The following is a 16,052-nucleotide window of genomic DNA, read 5'->3' as shown; positions in this document are numbered from 1 at the left end:
CCAAAGACCCTTTATCACCTTGAAGATCGTTTAGATCCTGATGACTCTGAAGACCCTTTAAAACCTCGAAGACTGCTAAGTCCCTTTAGTTTTGACACTTTCGACACCAAAGACCCCTAAGACGTACAACACCCTTAAGACCCCTTCCACCCTTCTGGGAGGAGGGAGGGGTAGGGGTGGGAGAATGGAGGGGTTGGGATGAGAGGGCAGTAGGGGTGCAATGAGGGAGGGGAAGGTAACGCCGGCTACCTTTGCGAGTTTTTAATAGAGTATTCAAGCTTTTTTTCCTGAATGTTCACTTTTCTATAACACACAACCGAGCTCATGATTTCTATAACACACAACCTAACTCAGGATTTCTATAACACACAACCTAACTCAGGATTTCTATAATACACAACCTAACTCATGATTTCTGTAACAAACAACCCAGCTCATTTTTTCTGTAACACACAACCTAACTCATGATTTCTATAACACACAACCGAGCTCATGATTTCTGTAACACACAACCTCGCTCATTGTTTTCTGTAACACACAACCTAACTCATTGTTTTCTGTAACGCACAACCTAACTCATAATTTCTATAACACACAACCGAGCTCATGATTTCTGTAACACACAACCTCGCTCATTGTTTTCTGTAACACACAACCTAACTCATTGTTTTCTGTAACACACAACCTAACTCATGATTTCTGTAACACACAACCGAACTCATTGTTTTCTGTAACACACAACAGAGCTCATGATTTCTGTAACACACAACCGAGCTCATTGTTTTCTGTAACACACAACCGAACTCATGATTTCTGTAACACACAACCGAACTCATGATTTCTGTAACACACAACCGAACTCATGATTTCTGTAACACACAACCTAACTCATGATTTCTGTAACACACAACCTAACTCATGATTTCTGTAACACACAACCTCACTCATGATTTCTGTAACACACAACCTAACTCATGATTTCTGTAACACACAACCGAGCTCATTGTTTTCTGTAACACACAACCGAGCTCATTGTTTTCTGTAACACACAACCTAACTCATGATTTCTGTAACACACAACCGACCTCATGATTTCTGGAACACACAACCTAACTCATGATTTCTGTAACACACAACCTCGCTCATGATTTCTGTAACACACAACCTAACTCATGATTTCTGTAACACACAACCTAGCTCATTGTTTTCTGTAACACACAACCGAGCTCATTGTTTTCTGTAACACACAACCTCGCTCATGATTTCTGTAACACACAGCCTAGCTCATTGTTTTCTGTAACACACAACCGAGCTCATTGTTTTCTGTAACACACAACCGAACTCATGATTTCTGTAACACACAACCGAGCTCATTGTTTTCTGTAACACACAACCTAGCTCATTGTTTTCTGTAACACACAACCGAGCTCATTGTTTTCTGTAACACACAACCTAACTCATGATTTCTGTAACACACAACCAAGCTCATTGTTTTCTGTAACACACAACCGAGCTCATTGTTTTCTGTAACACACAACCTAACTCATGATTTCTGTAACACACAACCGACCTCATGATTTCTGGAACACACAACCTAACTCATGATTTCTGTAACACACAACCTCGCTCATGATTTCTGTAACACACAACCTAACTCATGATTTCTGTAACACACAACCTAGCTCATTGTTTTCTGTAACACACAACCGAGCTCATTGTTTTCTGTAACACAACCTCGCTCATGATTTCTGTAACACACAACCTAGCTCATTGTTTTCTGTAACACACAACCGAGCTCATTGTTTTCTGTAACACACAACCGAACTCATGATTTCTGTAACACACAACCGACCTCATGATTTCTGTAACACACACCCGAGCTCATGCCTTTTGTTGCTGGAATTGATGGTGCAGAGTTGGTGAGAAATAGCGAGATAAAGTGACCATGATGAGCGATCTAGCTCCGTTTCCATCGTCCCTTTGGTAACTCCGACAACTGCAGTAAATCCTCTGTGGGTGGAACAGACAGAACAAACAGCACATTCAGCCCTTCACCACACTCGCCTTCACACCTGCTTTGCTTATTAATTTGCGGTTGTTTGTAGAAGCCGATATCGGTGCTTAAAATAAATGTTTTGACAATTTTTTTGAGGCAAGGGAGATGGAAGGGGGGGTTGGGGGGGATACTTTAAGGATGCAATAGAAACAAACTCTGATGTTTCTCTTGGTGGTGCTGGGAGTACTGGGATGAGGATGCAGCAAGTGTACAACATGCTCAAAGGCCGTTTGTTTGTAACGCCTAATTGCACCCACACGATGAGGGCCCAGTAGTGTGTGGTCTGTACAGTAGATGCCTGAATGTGTTGTTCTAATCACCAGGCAGTGCATTCCGATTGTGTGACTTGTTTGAGGCGAAACAGCCCTAAAAGGTCAGAAGAGATAACGTTCAGGTAGGACGGAATGGCATGGGATCGAGATGGCCGTGCTAAAACATGTACTACATGACCGTCGTTGACCTCATACACAGGTATCCCGGTGAGGTGTCACGTGTGAAACGCAGGTGGTGCTTCAGTTTGCTCTTTTCTTTTCTTTGCAACACTTTACAACTTGTGGCTTAATGGGCCTTAATTCACCTCTGGCTGGAAACCACATTTGTAAGTAAAAAAAAACAAACAAACACCAAACTGGAATCGCAGACATTGGCAAGCGATGCAAAATGTCTGCCCCACTTCCCCCTTCTCCCACTTTGACCTTAGAAGACACGAGACCAATGTTTACCTGCTGTAGTCCAAAGGGGCTGGAACAATGTATTTTATCTGTGGAGAGTCTTGGCTGGATTAGTTGAAATAGACGCATATGGCAAGCACGAAAACATTCAAACCGAAATAATCCCAAAAAATACTCGAAGTGAAATTTATCTGTGCGTACCTCACCGTACATGGGCTGTTTGATAGATAGCTCCTTTGTACAAACGTTCATCTCGGCTCAGATACAAGGGAATGAATGGCAAGGCAAAAAATGTGTCATTTTCATTTCACCTTTGACCCCTCACCACCCCCCAAAAACGTAACAGTGTCCAAACTAAATAAATAAAGGGACTGCATGTATTGAGGTCAGCGTCTGTGTGTATATATATATATATATATATATATATATATATATATATATATATATATATATATATATATATATATATAGATATACACATACATGTATATATGTATGTATGTATGCATGTTCCCGAAATGCAGCCAAAATGGTACCTTACTCGCTCACAAAAACGGTAGCACAAAAATTTTAGGGCCGACTTACTCACCATTTGCCTGGGGTGTGCAGTATCAAGTTTCGTTCAAATCGGGCAACGAAATTAAAAAAAAAATACCCGATTCAGTCAAGTATTCTTGGAGAGAATTTGATCAATGCAAACAACCTCAATGGTATAGTTCGCTGGGTCGTGGGTTCGAGTCCCACCTTGATGGGTTGGAGACGGTGTGACCGCACGAGGCGGAAAGGTACCCAACCAGACCTCGACCCTCAGCTCGCCTTCCCTCTTGAGCCGAAGGGTCCAATAAAGACCCGAGGGGGTCCATTTTGTGTGTGTGTGTGTGTGTGTGTGTGTGTGTGTGTGTGTGTGTGTGTGTGTGTGTGTGTGTGTGTGTGTGTGTGTGTGTGTGTGTGTGTGTGTGGTGCTAGTCTGTTAGGTAGAAATGTTTAAGTGTTTTGGTTTCATTATACATTGCATTTTATTTGGTTGTAACTCTGCTCTGTGTCATATTATTGTAAATAAATATCTGTTAAATGTTCCAGTTCGTTGCCTGTCGTTTCTTCCATTGACCCAGCACGGTGCGCATTGGGAATTAGGGAGGTCGTGTGCCATAAATTCTCGTTTGGACCAACGGACTTTGGTAATTCCGCTTGGTTACACCGGACCGAGGTGGCTAGAGCGACCCGGTTCGACAGAGTCCGTCGAGGGTGTGACTTCCCCGGTAATTTGACGACGTGGGTACTAAGGTATATTGAAATTTGGCTATTAACCCTACCCCATGCCGTCAGAGAATTGGCGAACGCGGTCCTTAAGTAACCCGTGACCTTTGGAGTTGTCCGAGAGTCATGTCCTAAATTCCGGGTGTTCGGTGGGAGACCGCTCTACTGCTCCACCTGGCGGCCGTTCCTCGCCACCGAACCCGGCACCAATATCCATATATATATATATATATATATATATATATATATATATATATATATATATATATATATATATATATATATATATATATACACACACACATACATACATAACAGACCACCACTACCACGAGACAGCACGGAACACGTGCAGCATAGCGATAATCTCCACCCACTGTTCAGGAGGCAGTCAGTAGAACCAAACAATAAATGCCCAACGCCGTGTGTGTGTGTGTGTGTGTGTGTGTGTGTGTGTGTGTGTGTGTGTGTGTGTGTGTGTGTGTGTGTGTGTGTGTGTGTGTGTGTGTGTGTGTGTGTGTGTGTGTGTGTGTGTGTGTGTGTGTGTGTGTGTGTGTGTGTGTGTGTGTGTGAATGTCATTGCGCCTGTCTTCACTTGAGTTAAGATTGCAGAAAGTATATCGGGATAATTCTGCTTTGTGTCTGCTTTTGTAAGTTGCTTGTTTTATTGTAGCACCTCACATTTCTTGCTATCTCTACCGACACACAACAATAAACTACCTTCACTGTGCAACATATTTTTCCTCACCTGCTTGCAATACATCCTTTCGTAGAAATGTTCCCAGTTCATTTTTGCCTTTTATTTCATTGATCTAGCATAGTCTATATCCCAGCCGAGCCGGGACTTTATTCCCAACGATCTGTTATTTCAGCCGGTATTTCCTTGTCAGTATCGCTCGGCTGCATCTGACGCGGTAAAGCGATCCGGTTCGGACAAGGCATAACGAGGGCGTGTCCCCCGGTAATTAGATCACCTGATTATATTTTTTAGGTAACCGGATAAATTAGACGGAGGACCCTATGTCACGTGGTTGAGTTATTGGTGTTCATGGTCGGTTCGTGAGCCGCCGTGTCACAGAGTTATCTCTGTGCGATGGCCTGCGATTCCAGGGAGTCTGTTGGGAACCCGAGATAGATTTGAAACACCTCTGGAAAATGCCCCTCACTGTGCAACCCTCCATACACATACCATGCATGCAAAACTGTGGGGCAAGGATGAACAACTCCACAAACGACACGGCACTCTCGGCACGGCCGCCCGCATGTCAATTCCGCTCATCTTTAGTGCTTCCCAGCACCAGGCGACCCTCCCCTCGAACATCCGTGCAGTCTCCATGCCCGGCTCAGTTGCAGATGCATTATGTCCACAGCCCACAGCCGTCACACACAGAAAAATGCTTTTCACCATCGTGAGTGGTTTAAATCATTCAAAGCTCAGTCACATTAACCCATTCCTCATTCAAACGTGTCATGGTAACCATGGTGACCAGATAACTTGACTTGTGGTTCATATAGTTGTCATGCACACGGCTGGAATTACACCCTTCCTGACCACTACGAGCGATTCCAATTCTTTATAATCGCCTCACATGGAGGACACAACCTTTCTCCACCCAAATGCTCAATAAACCAAACACAGGAGAAAGAGTTAAAAGTTGGCTATTTCAACTCACCCTGTATAACAAGCACAGTGTTCTCACCTGCTGGCATTTGCTGACACGCACATGCTCACGTCCGTGTATCTACCTGCAGCCTTTCACATAATGAGCGAGCTTACCTGTATGCTCTAACATGCGGTGCCCTCTGCCACATCTGCATTGTTGGCTCAAACAATTGTCGTTCTTATCTGTTGACCCCAGTGCACTTGTGATAAACACATAAGAATCAAGCAATATCTTTTAGCGTCACTATTTTACCTCTTACAGTAATTTTTATTATTTAATTTTCCCACAAAGATGTTTTAATTTTCCCATATCAAAACAATTTTGTCAACAATCAAATTTCTCTCAATTAGGTTGGAACAAGCTTGAGGCTTGAAGACACACCTTCACTGTCTGAAGACAAACCCACCCTTTACCCTTCAGGCAAAGCACACACATTCCGTCACTCCACAGCAGGGTATCCTTCCCCGCCCCACTTTTTCTTCGTTTTCAGCTGCAGTGATCACGAGCAACCTTTGCTTTAGTTTGACACAACCTCTACACATTGCAGGCAAGAGTATCACCTAACACATAATGCCAATATCTCGGTGTGTACATCGGTGTGTTTCTACCCATTGGGAAATCAAATCACGAGTCGTCTGCGGTTCATTTCTACATTGCAAAATTTGGTCATGCATTGATCTCCGTTCATGTTCTTTAAACGCTTGATATACCACTACAGCAGCTTGAGCATCCCGCCCTTCTCTGCCTTGTGCTGCCGGTATTGCTGGAATGTCTGGAACAATCTATCGCATGGGATAAGTGGGGAAAGGGGGGGGGCACCGCTCCTTGAGTTATTTTACTTTCCCCCAGACATACATCATAAACAGCTGATACTGTGCAGCTGACTGAGGTAGTCCTGGCGGTTGATATGCCAGGGGTTGCGGTGCTAATGGTACTGCATTGGTGTTCGAGTACCCCTGCCCCAGTGCTGCAGACACCGGAACAACTGATAAGCCATGTCCTGGTATTTGGCTAGGTGCCGGCGCTGATGCTACCGCATCCTTAGCTTGCCGCTCTGCACCTTCTAATTGACCCTGAAGCTTCAGCACCTTACCCACCAAGGTTGCTTGCTTGGCTGTGCTTGGTCTCTTCGTTGGTTCCTCTTGCCATAACCCAAATCCCTGCCAATTTACTGCCGTTTGTTTCATGGATAGTCTATGGCATCTTAGCAACTCTTTCCGCAAATTCTGCACTACTGGCAAGTCAAACGACCCACCCTTTGGCCATGATAGGCTATCTTTAACCGTCATTTCTGCCCAGCAATTATCCTGTTATCCCGAGGAGGTTCTTTCTTCCCCCCTCGTTTTCCTGATTTGTTTCCAATATTTCACGATTGCTGAACCGTTCCTGGAGTTTTCTTCGGTCCGACCAGGCAGCCTTAGCCATATGTCCTCGGCCCTCAAATTCCACTTTCCGGACCTTAAGATAGACAATACACAATTTTCTCCACACTTATCTTTACCGGTTCTTGGGCGAGGACAAGGAGCAGAAGCAGGGATGGACAAAACCTGGGGTAAGAAAGGTAGTATATAATTTAAACTCCCCAGCACAAAAACTTACCTTATTCAAATTGGTCACTGTGACTTTTCTCTTTAGTCACCAAGGGTCCATCCCCACCTCTCCTCCTCCTTGTCTCGCCCATGCTCGCTGCACCAATTGTCGAGGCGTCCATCACCCTTCATTGAGGCATGAAGACGTCGATGTACTTGAGAGATAAATATTTATTATCTATCAAACATGTGCGCACATGGAAAGCAGACACAAGGTACACCAATTAGCAATTTAGGTAACCCGGAGGGTGCTCTGCTCTACAAGCCGAGTAACCCCTTTTTTACAGTTTTACCTTCAATTAATTTTATTACATAATAGTCCTTCCTTTCATCCAAGGACCAGCTGGATTACCAGCTGGCTTATGTCTTTCAACATCAGTATATCAAAAACATAAGCTGGACCTGAGGTTTTCCTCCCAGATCCAATGACACACTGCTCTTTTGGATCATTCAAGGTTGACCATACTCATCTCAAACACAATGTTCCTGTGAAACAGCAAGCAGGAATATATTTTAATTAACTGCAGGTGAGTGAATTTGAGTTGGGAAGAAACAAAAGGTTTCAAGAAAAATTACCCCCGTGCGGGAGTGACGGAGTGACGGTCATCTCTGCGAGAAAATGTATATCCTCCTGAAGGTAGGGCAGTTTTTGCAAACTTTGAAGTCACGTGACGCGAAAACGAAAGCGAATATCGAAAATCCGGCCGGCGCAAATTTAGATATTGTCCCATGGATTCATATGCCACAATCAAATTCAACATCGCTTGAGAAATGTAGGAGGAGATAGATTTTGAAAATCGTCATTTTCGCATTTTTTGCCAACTTTGAAGTCACATGACACGAAAACGAAAGCGAATATCGAAAATCCGGCCTGACCAGATTTAGATATTGTCCCATATATTTATACACCACAATCAAATTAAAGATCGCTTGAGAAATGGCAGGATATAGAATTTTAAAATCGTCATTTTCACAACTTCAAAGGCCTCGTGACCTTGACCTTGACCTTCGGTGACCTTGAAAGTCATACCATCGTGTACGTCTCATCGACCTCTATCAGGATCACTAATGACCAGATCTCCCGCTTAAACTTCATTGTGGATGGACGGACGGACGGACCGTCACCTCTCCTCTCAACACCAATATTATTAGGTCATGCTCGAAGAGATGACCTAAAAAGGTACAAATCCTAACATACGTATGTAACTGTAACAATATTATGTTTGTAGGGTTGATGAAGGGATTTCAAAAGAAAGATAGCATTGTGTAGATTTGTGTGGCCCATGGGCATGTAGGAGACATCTCAATGTAATCAAGTTGGGAGACTGTTCAAGGTCGGCAATTGAGGTGGGGAACACGTCCCTAAAACAACTACAAGCGGGAAAAAAGCTCCACCTTCAAAGGGGGAGAAGAGGCAAAGTCACGCCCTTGAGGGTTTATTGATGGGTGTGATGGGAGACGCATGAAGAGGAAGAGGGCATAGGAGGCGAGTGGTGAAAGGGGAGGGGTGCACGCGGTTGGAGGAGAACGTTACTCGGATGACACGGAGTATCTCACTTTTGCTCTCAGCACAACGAAGGCTACACGATACTCATGTTCGTGCTGAGCAGTACGTTGGCCATTGATGGTTCATTTGAGCCATGAAGTGTGTACGATTCTGAGAGGGAAGAAGAGCGTGCCTCGTCGCGTGGACCATTGTTGTGAACAGACCGAGTGTGGGAGAGGAACGTTGGCATATTCGGTCTGGAGAACAAACAACAGCACGGTTCGTGAGCCGTGACGTCGAGTGCCATCTCCGCACCGCCTGCCGAACAGCTCGGCAGCATTATGAGCACAGTTACCCGCGCGCTAACACGGTTCGATCGCCACGTTCCATAAAGACCACCTCACCTAGAACCGAAGCTCAGTACCGAAATAAAGGAATTATTTTTTATTTATTATCTGTCCCCTTGTCTGTATTCAAGTCTGTGTGGAGGTGCCTCAATTAGAATTAGATTTAAGTTACTTCACGTTTTTGTTTTTCTTTCATCATTATAATTTGAATTATTGTCATTGTACATATTTGATTATTGTTATTACATTATTATTTAGATAATTCGATTTGCTTGTGACCGTGTATTTGTGCCGTTCTGGTACATCGATTCACTGTTTTCCCGCGCTCGCAATAATCTCTGAGGGTCTCGGCTGTAGGCCTCCAAGGGAGAAGTTTGGCCATCCATCCAGGTAGGGGTTAAAACTCCCCCCTGGACACGACTACATATATATATATATATATATATATATATATATATATATATATATATATATATATATATATATATATATATATATATATATATATATATATATATATATATATATATATATATATATATATATATTAACCATGGGACAAATGAAAAAATTAAACATTCACGGGCAAACAATTTGACAGGATGAATGAGTGGACCAGTAGATCAATAAATCAATAGAAAGCACCAGTGTGAAAACTCAATGCGCAGATATGCAATAGATTTCTTAAAGGACCGACGTACAATTAATTCCATGAGAGAAAACATTGCCTAAGTTTGAATGTGGAATTATTCAACGACGGGGACTTTTTTAAGACTATCTGGCAATTCATTCCATAGTTTGGGGCGAGAGAAAAACGAATATTATGTTGAAAAGAAAGGGTTCTGCATTTCGGAAAATGAATATCAGTGGCCAATCTGGTATCATACTTAGGAATTTCATTATTAAATTAAAAAAGATCACAAAATTTAGAAGGAAGTAGTCTATTCATGTATTTATATATGAAAATACTGTCTCGGGTCTGGCGGTTTGTTAAATCCCCCGACCCCAATTGTGGTGGATGGGCGGTTAACACCAGCCAGCATGGATAGCCGAGCGGTTTTCCTTAGGAGGTGGACATGTGATGCTCAGAGATTATAACGTGTGCGGGAGGGGTAGGGCACGGCACTGGCGGAGCAACGGAGGCACCTGGAAGCACAGCACGAGGCGTTTACACTCGAACCCCACGACAAATACATGGACACATCGACTAAAAATAAACGCGGGGATTTAATGTCAATAAAAATATTTACCAGGGTAATTCAAAATGTAATAATAATAATGTAGACCATACTCTTGGAACAAAGCATTGGAACTGCCGAAGCAGTTTTTCCTTGGCTATTTGGCACAATCTGGACAGGTTGCCACTCCGACCATTTATTGGAGCACAGCTATGCCACTGATGCTGTGCCCCTGTAATAATAATAACGTGAAGTAAATTAAAGTCGAAAGTCGAGGTTCCTCTACACACGGACTCTAATACAGACAAGGGGAAACAAAAGAAAAGTAAATCCTCTCTTTATTCTGGCACTTAGCTTGGTCCAGAGATGGTCTTTATGGAACTGTGGAATTGAGGCGCTACATACTGCACGTCTAGACATGCCCAAAATGATGCCAAGTCGCTCTCTCGCAGCGGGAGAAACGTACGTTGGGCAATTCATGAGCGGTATTCAACACCAGGGCTCAGAGACTGCCATGCAGATTCCTCGTCGATCACGCTTGTCGATACACGACACTCTGCAGAATGGCGTCATCTCCTTCGGTGATATACACGAGGTTTTTATGCCCGTCTCTCACGACCCAACCAAGAGCCAGTGGCAAGCATCTTGCTCCACCATGCGAGCCAATTCGCCTCAGCATGAACACGAGAATCGTGCCGTCTTCTTCATGCATCCAAGGAAAGCCATTTTGTCGTACTGAGAGGAAAGCAAGGCGAGATCCTCCATCCCAGCTGCGCTCCTCTCTCTCGACCGCGTGCGTCACTCACACTGAACTCATGCGTTCACTCCCGATCTCTCTTTGACGTCACACTGAACAACCATCCACCTCTGGGGTGTGGCTTGCTGGCACGAAACCCCGAAAGGTTGCAATTACATACTGAAGGAACTTGGCCTTAATCCCTATGTAATTAACACTGCACCACCTCCCATGTATGCCTGGTGTTGGCTTAATGGTTTGGGTGGTTAGATTGGGATCCTAGGATCCTGAGTTCAAATCCCACTCGTTTGTTGAATTAATACCAGGTGGGGTTGATTCTACCTGTCATCCTTCTGAGGTCAGCAAAATAAGTGCCAGCTTGCTGGTATCCTATGTCGGAGTGGCAACCCGTCCAGGATTGTGCCCAATAGCCAAGGAGACTGCTTTGGCTGCACCAACGCTCTGCACAGAGTATGGTCCCAATGGATGGACCCCCCCCATGTGGTGACAAGTAACACTTAAGCTCACAGTTTCCCTACTTAATTTGCATCGAGATGTCTCGAATGCATTCACAGACCAAGCAACTCTCTACAATCCTAACTTTCCTAAGAAATTCCTCAATGTACCCCCACAACCATAACAATACTTTGCTGATGTGATGTGACATTGCACAATTTCAGATTTAAATGATGAAATAATTATTTTGTACACGTTCTTGGATGTTCGAGATAAGATATGAATGATTTAATTTTTTTTGCAATATCGCCAATTTATTTAGATATGATTGAAATATATTTCCCCAGACTAAATTATAGTATTTGAGATGTGGAAGTACAAATTACCAATAAAGCAATCTAAGTTTTGTATTTGAGAGTAATGATTCAATCTATACATTATAGCAATATTTTTTGTGACTTTGATTGTGATTTCCTAAATATGATATTTAGAAGAAAGTTTGGAATCAATCTCTACCCCAAGAAACATTGTCCCATCAACTCTCAAAATTTGATCAGAATCGATGCACATCTCACAACTTTCGGACTTAATTCATCCAATCATCAAATAAGTACATAAATTTTTTTTACGAAACACAATATAATTACATTTGTTTGAGTTAACAGACAAACTATTAGCTTTCAACCAATCACATACTTTTAAGAGATTCTCATTTACAACATTAAATATAGTTAATTTTTATCACAATACAAAATATTCGTGTCATCAGCACATAAAAGAAACTAAAGCAATTCAGTCGATTTATGAATGTTAACATACAAAATAAACAATAATGGACCAAGTAAATAACCTTGGGGAACACCACAGGTAACTTGCTTAAACTCTGACAGAGAGGATTTATCGCTAGTATGGTACATTGAGAATGATTCCGAAGATAGCAAAGGCAGTCGGATGCAACACCGCTGATTCCATAATAGTTGAACTCAGATAATGACATGGAAGACCAAGAAGGAACCCGAAGAAGTAAAGAAAAGAGATGGAGTCATCATAAACAACAATATTTTATTATGAATAGTGTCATAAGCTTTATGTAAGTCAACAGAAACACCTATGGCATGATAATTATTTTCAAATGCATTGATTATTCCATCAATTGGTAAGATCAATTAATGATAAAGATGTTGAGTAACCTTTACAGATTCCATACTGTGACTGGGAAGGAATATTATGTTTGTCAAGGAATTTGAATAACAGTGTATAAGAAATTATTTTCAGTATTTTGGAAAAGATTGGAAGAACTGATATGGTTCTCTTTTTCTCCCCACTTTTAAAATAAGTTTCTGACCTCAGCGACTTTGGGAAATGTCTTTGATTAAAGATAAACAGAAGATATGACATCATTCAATTTTCAATTTCAAGAAACATTTATTTCCATATTTGCCAATATAAATACATGAGACCAAAAATGTACGAAGTAATACTTCCGTAACTTGATGAACTCACAAGGATACAATCAAAATAACAATATAGAGAAGCAAATATGGTGGCATATTTAGAAGCCAAGGCTTGTAATGATTATGTCTATCCATCCATCCATCGGAAACATACTCTGTGCAGAGCGTTGGAGCTGCCAAAACAGTTTCCTTGGCTATTGAACGGGTCGTCACTACGACACAGGATACCAGGGCATGCTGGCACTCATTTTGTCGACCACATAAGGATGCCAGGCAGAGTCAACCCCACCTGATATTAATTCAACAGCTGAGTGGGATTTGAACTCAGGACCCTCAGATCCCAAGCCCACCACCCTAACCATTAAGCAAACACCAGGCATTATGCCAATGGACTCACAATACAAATGAAATGATAAATTGGACCAAATATACTAAATAGTACAGAATTAGGGGAAAAATATTCAAGAATATTGTGAATAACAACAACAAATACATAAAAAAGAGAATGAAAATGACAGTAAGGTGAAGGCTTTAAAGAATGAATAACAAATCAATGTGTGAGAAAGAAACTATTTCAATAACACGAGATCAAATTTTGTTTATAAGAAGACTTGTACCGAGCCACAAACGACTGTGCCTTCATTGCTCCATCAACGCTATTCCAAAGACAGGCACATCGTGACGTAATGTAGTAAGAGAGTATGATGTGCGAGTAAAAGGTGAAAACAAGTTTTGTTGCGATCTAATAAAAAAAGTGTGGATATCACAAACTGCTGTAAAATAAGGTATAAAGACCGGTGGAAGAAGTTTGTGAAATGCTTGTACATAAAAATATTCCTGTATGTAATTTATTGATGTCATAAAGTGTCAATGTGTTAAGTTTAGTGAATAGAAGTGCAGTATGATTGCATGGATTAGAGAGGGTACAAATCCTGATAGCACGCTTTTGAATGACTGAGGGTAAGTGTAGTTTCTTGTGAGTAGAGCGAGCCCAGCCAATACTACAATAGTTCGAGTAAGGGAGGATTGAGGTATTGTCGAGGGAAAATAAAACACAAGAAGGAAGGAAGGTCCAAAGTTTAGACACTATGCACATGCTTCAATAAATAATCAAAGCAATTGATGAAATATTGGTCCAGCTAAGTTTGTCACCCAGGATGACACTTCAAAATTTTGTTAAATAAACAATAGTAATGGTTTAATTGTGAATATCAACAGAAAAATATGGGCAATACCCCTGGGTGCTCACTTGGTAGGGGCTGGATAAGAAAACCAGGGAACTACTGGTAGGCATGGATAACCCAAAAATATTTAACGGAGAACAAAGTAAACACCTGTGGATTTTTTTTTTAATTGCAGTGAACAAACTTTGGTATGTAACGGGTGATGAAGGTTGCGGTCAAATTTCAATTTTTTTTATTCCAGTACCCATGATCTTTCCTGGGAAAGCCACATTTCCAAACTGGCCACGACTGGGCATCCTCCATCATGCAAAGTCGTTCCTTAGCACACCTGAGCTCCTGACCATGTACAAAGCTTTCTTCCATAGCCTGAAGGAGTACTGTTCTCCCCTCTGGGCATGTCCTCCTGCCTCTTACCTTTCTCAGCTCCACACAGTGTAAACCAAGGCTTTTAAGATTATTGGTATCTCCCGCGATGAGGCTGAGTCTTTGGGTCTCTCACTCTCTCACCACAGGCAGGTCGGTGGTCTTTCTGTCTTCTACCGTCTCCTCTCCGGTCTCACCTCCCCCCCCCACTCTGTCTGCGATATGTCCCCACCCCCACACAAGTATTTCCTCAGGGTGCTCAAGGTTTGCCAGCAACCCCCTTCTGGTAAAACTACCAAAATCAAGAATCACTGCTCACCTTCACCCTTTCATTCCTCTTTTTCCCCACCTTTGGAACAAACTCCCACACTCTATTCAATCCCACTCTTCCCTCCAGGTCTTGAAAACAGCTGTTCACCACCATCTCTTATCTTCCCCCATCCAAAACCACGATCTTTTCTACCCCCGTTAATTCACCCCAAACCCACTTCCTTCAATTTTCCTGCTTTCCTTCCTGAATGTCCTTGCCGTGTAAGAACCTGAAAGTCCCTGTGGTGTCCATCTTGTTTACCCTGTGTACGCCACCCCATCCCTCTCCCTTCCACAGATCTCCTAACGTCTCTGTTCCACACTGTTTTGTCCTTCCCTCTCCTGCCCCTCTTATCTCCTGCTCCCTTTGTTGTACAATCTGTGGTGTGTGGTTTCGGAGAAGAAAGCAAATACATATTTGGGGGGGCAGCCACCCCCCCTCCCCCCACCGCAGATCACCTTAGACCTAATTTTTTTCAATGGAATGAGCAAACTTTGGTACATCATGTGTGATGAAGGTTGTGGTCAAGTTTCATCAAAATCATGTGTGTAGTTTCTGAGAAGAGAGCAAATACCTATTTTGGGGGACTCAAACCCCCTGCAGACCTCTCTGGACCACGATTTTTTTTTTTAATGCCAGGAACAAACTTTGCATCATCACAGGTGATGAAGGTTGTGGTCAAGTTTCATCAAAATTGTGTCTGTGTGGTTTTGGCGAAGAATGCAAATAAATATTTTGGGGGGGAATCCACCTTTACACCCCCTTAGAACCTGATTTTTTTTTAAATGTCATGAACAAACTTTGGTACATCATGGGTGATGAAGGTTGTGGTCAAGTTTCAACAAAATTGTCTGTAGTTTCTGAGAAGAAAGAAAATACCTATTTTTGGGGGCAACCACCCCTCCCCCACCACCCATGCAAACTCCCACTGTAGACTCCCTCTTTAGAGGGAGTTTATGGGGGAGTTGCAGGCAGGGACAGGGCTATCATTCACATGCCCAGCAAGGAGAAACAATGGATGACCCCCCCCATGACCTTGGAATCTCACGATGTGTGAGAACCGGATTTGATAATGTAAAAAAGGTCAATGAAAATCCTCTTAGTCAGACTTCCCATATGAGACTACATGACTTATGATTTACCATTTTATTAAAAACATGCAATAAGCCTTTTCCAATATTAACAAGGAAAAGATCAATCGGGGTTTGCAGACCGTCGTCAGGACTTGCTTTGGTGTGGTGTTTGTGTCCTGGTGTGTGTATTACGTAATTAATAAGAGATATTTAGAAATACCACTTCAT

This window comes from Eptatretus burgeri, chromosome 3 (assembly GCF_056783735.1).
Source record: "Eptatretus burgeri isolate ZD-2024b chromosome 3, Ebu_testis_v1, whole genome shotgun sequence".
NCBI classification, from domain to species: domain Eukaryota; kingdom Metazoa; phylum Chordata; class Myxini; order Myxiniformes; family Myxinidae; genus Eptatretus; species Eptatretus burgeri.
Note: the sequence above shows the minus strand (reverse complement) of the source record.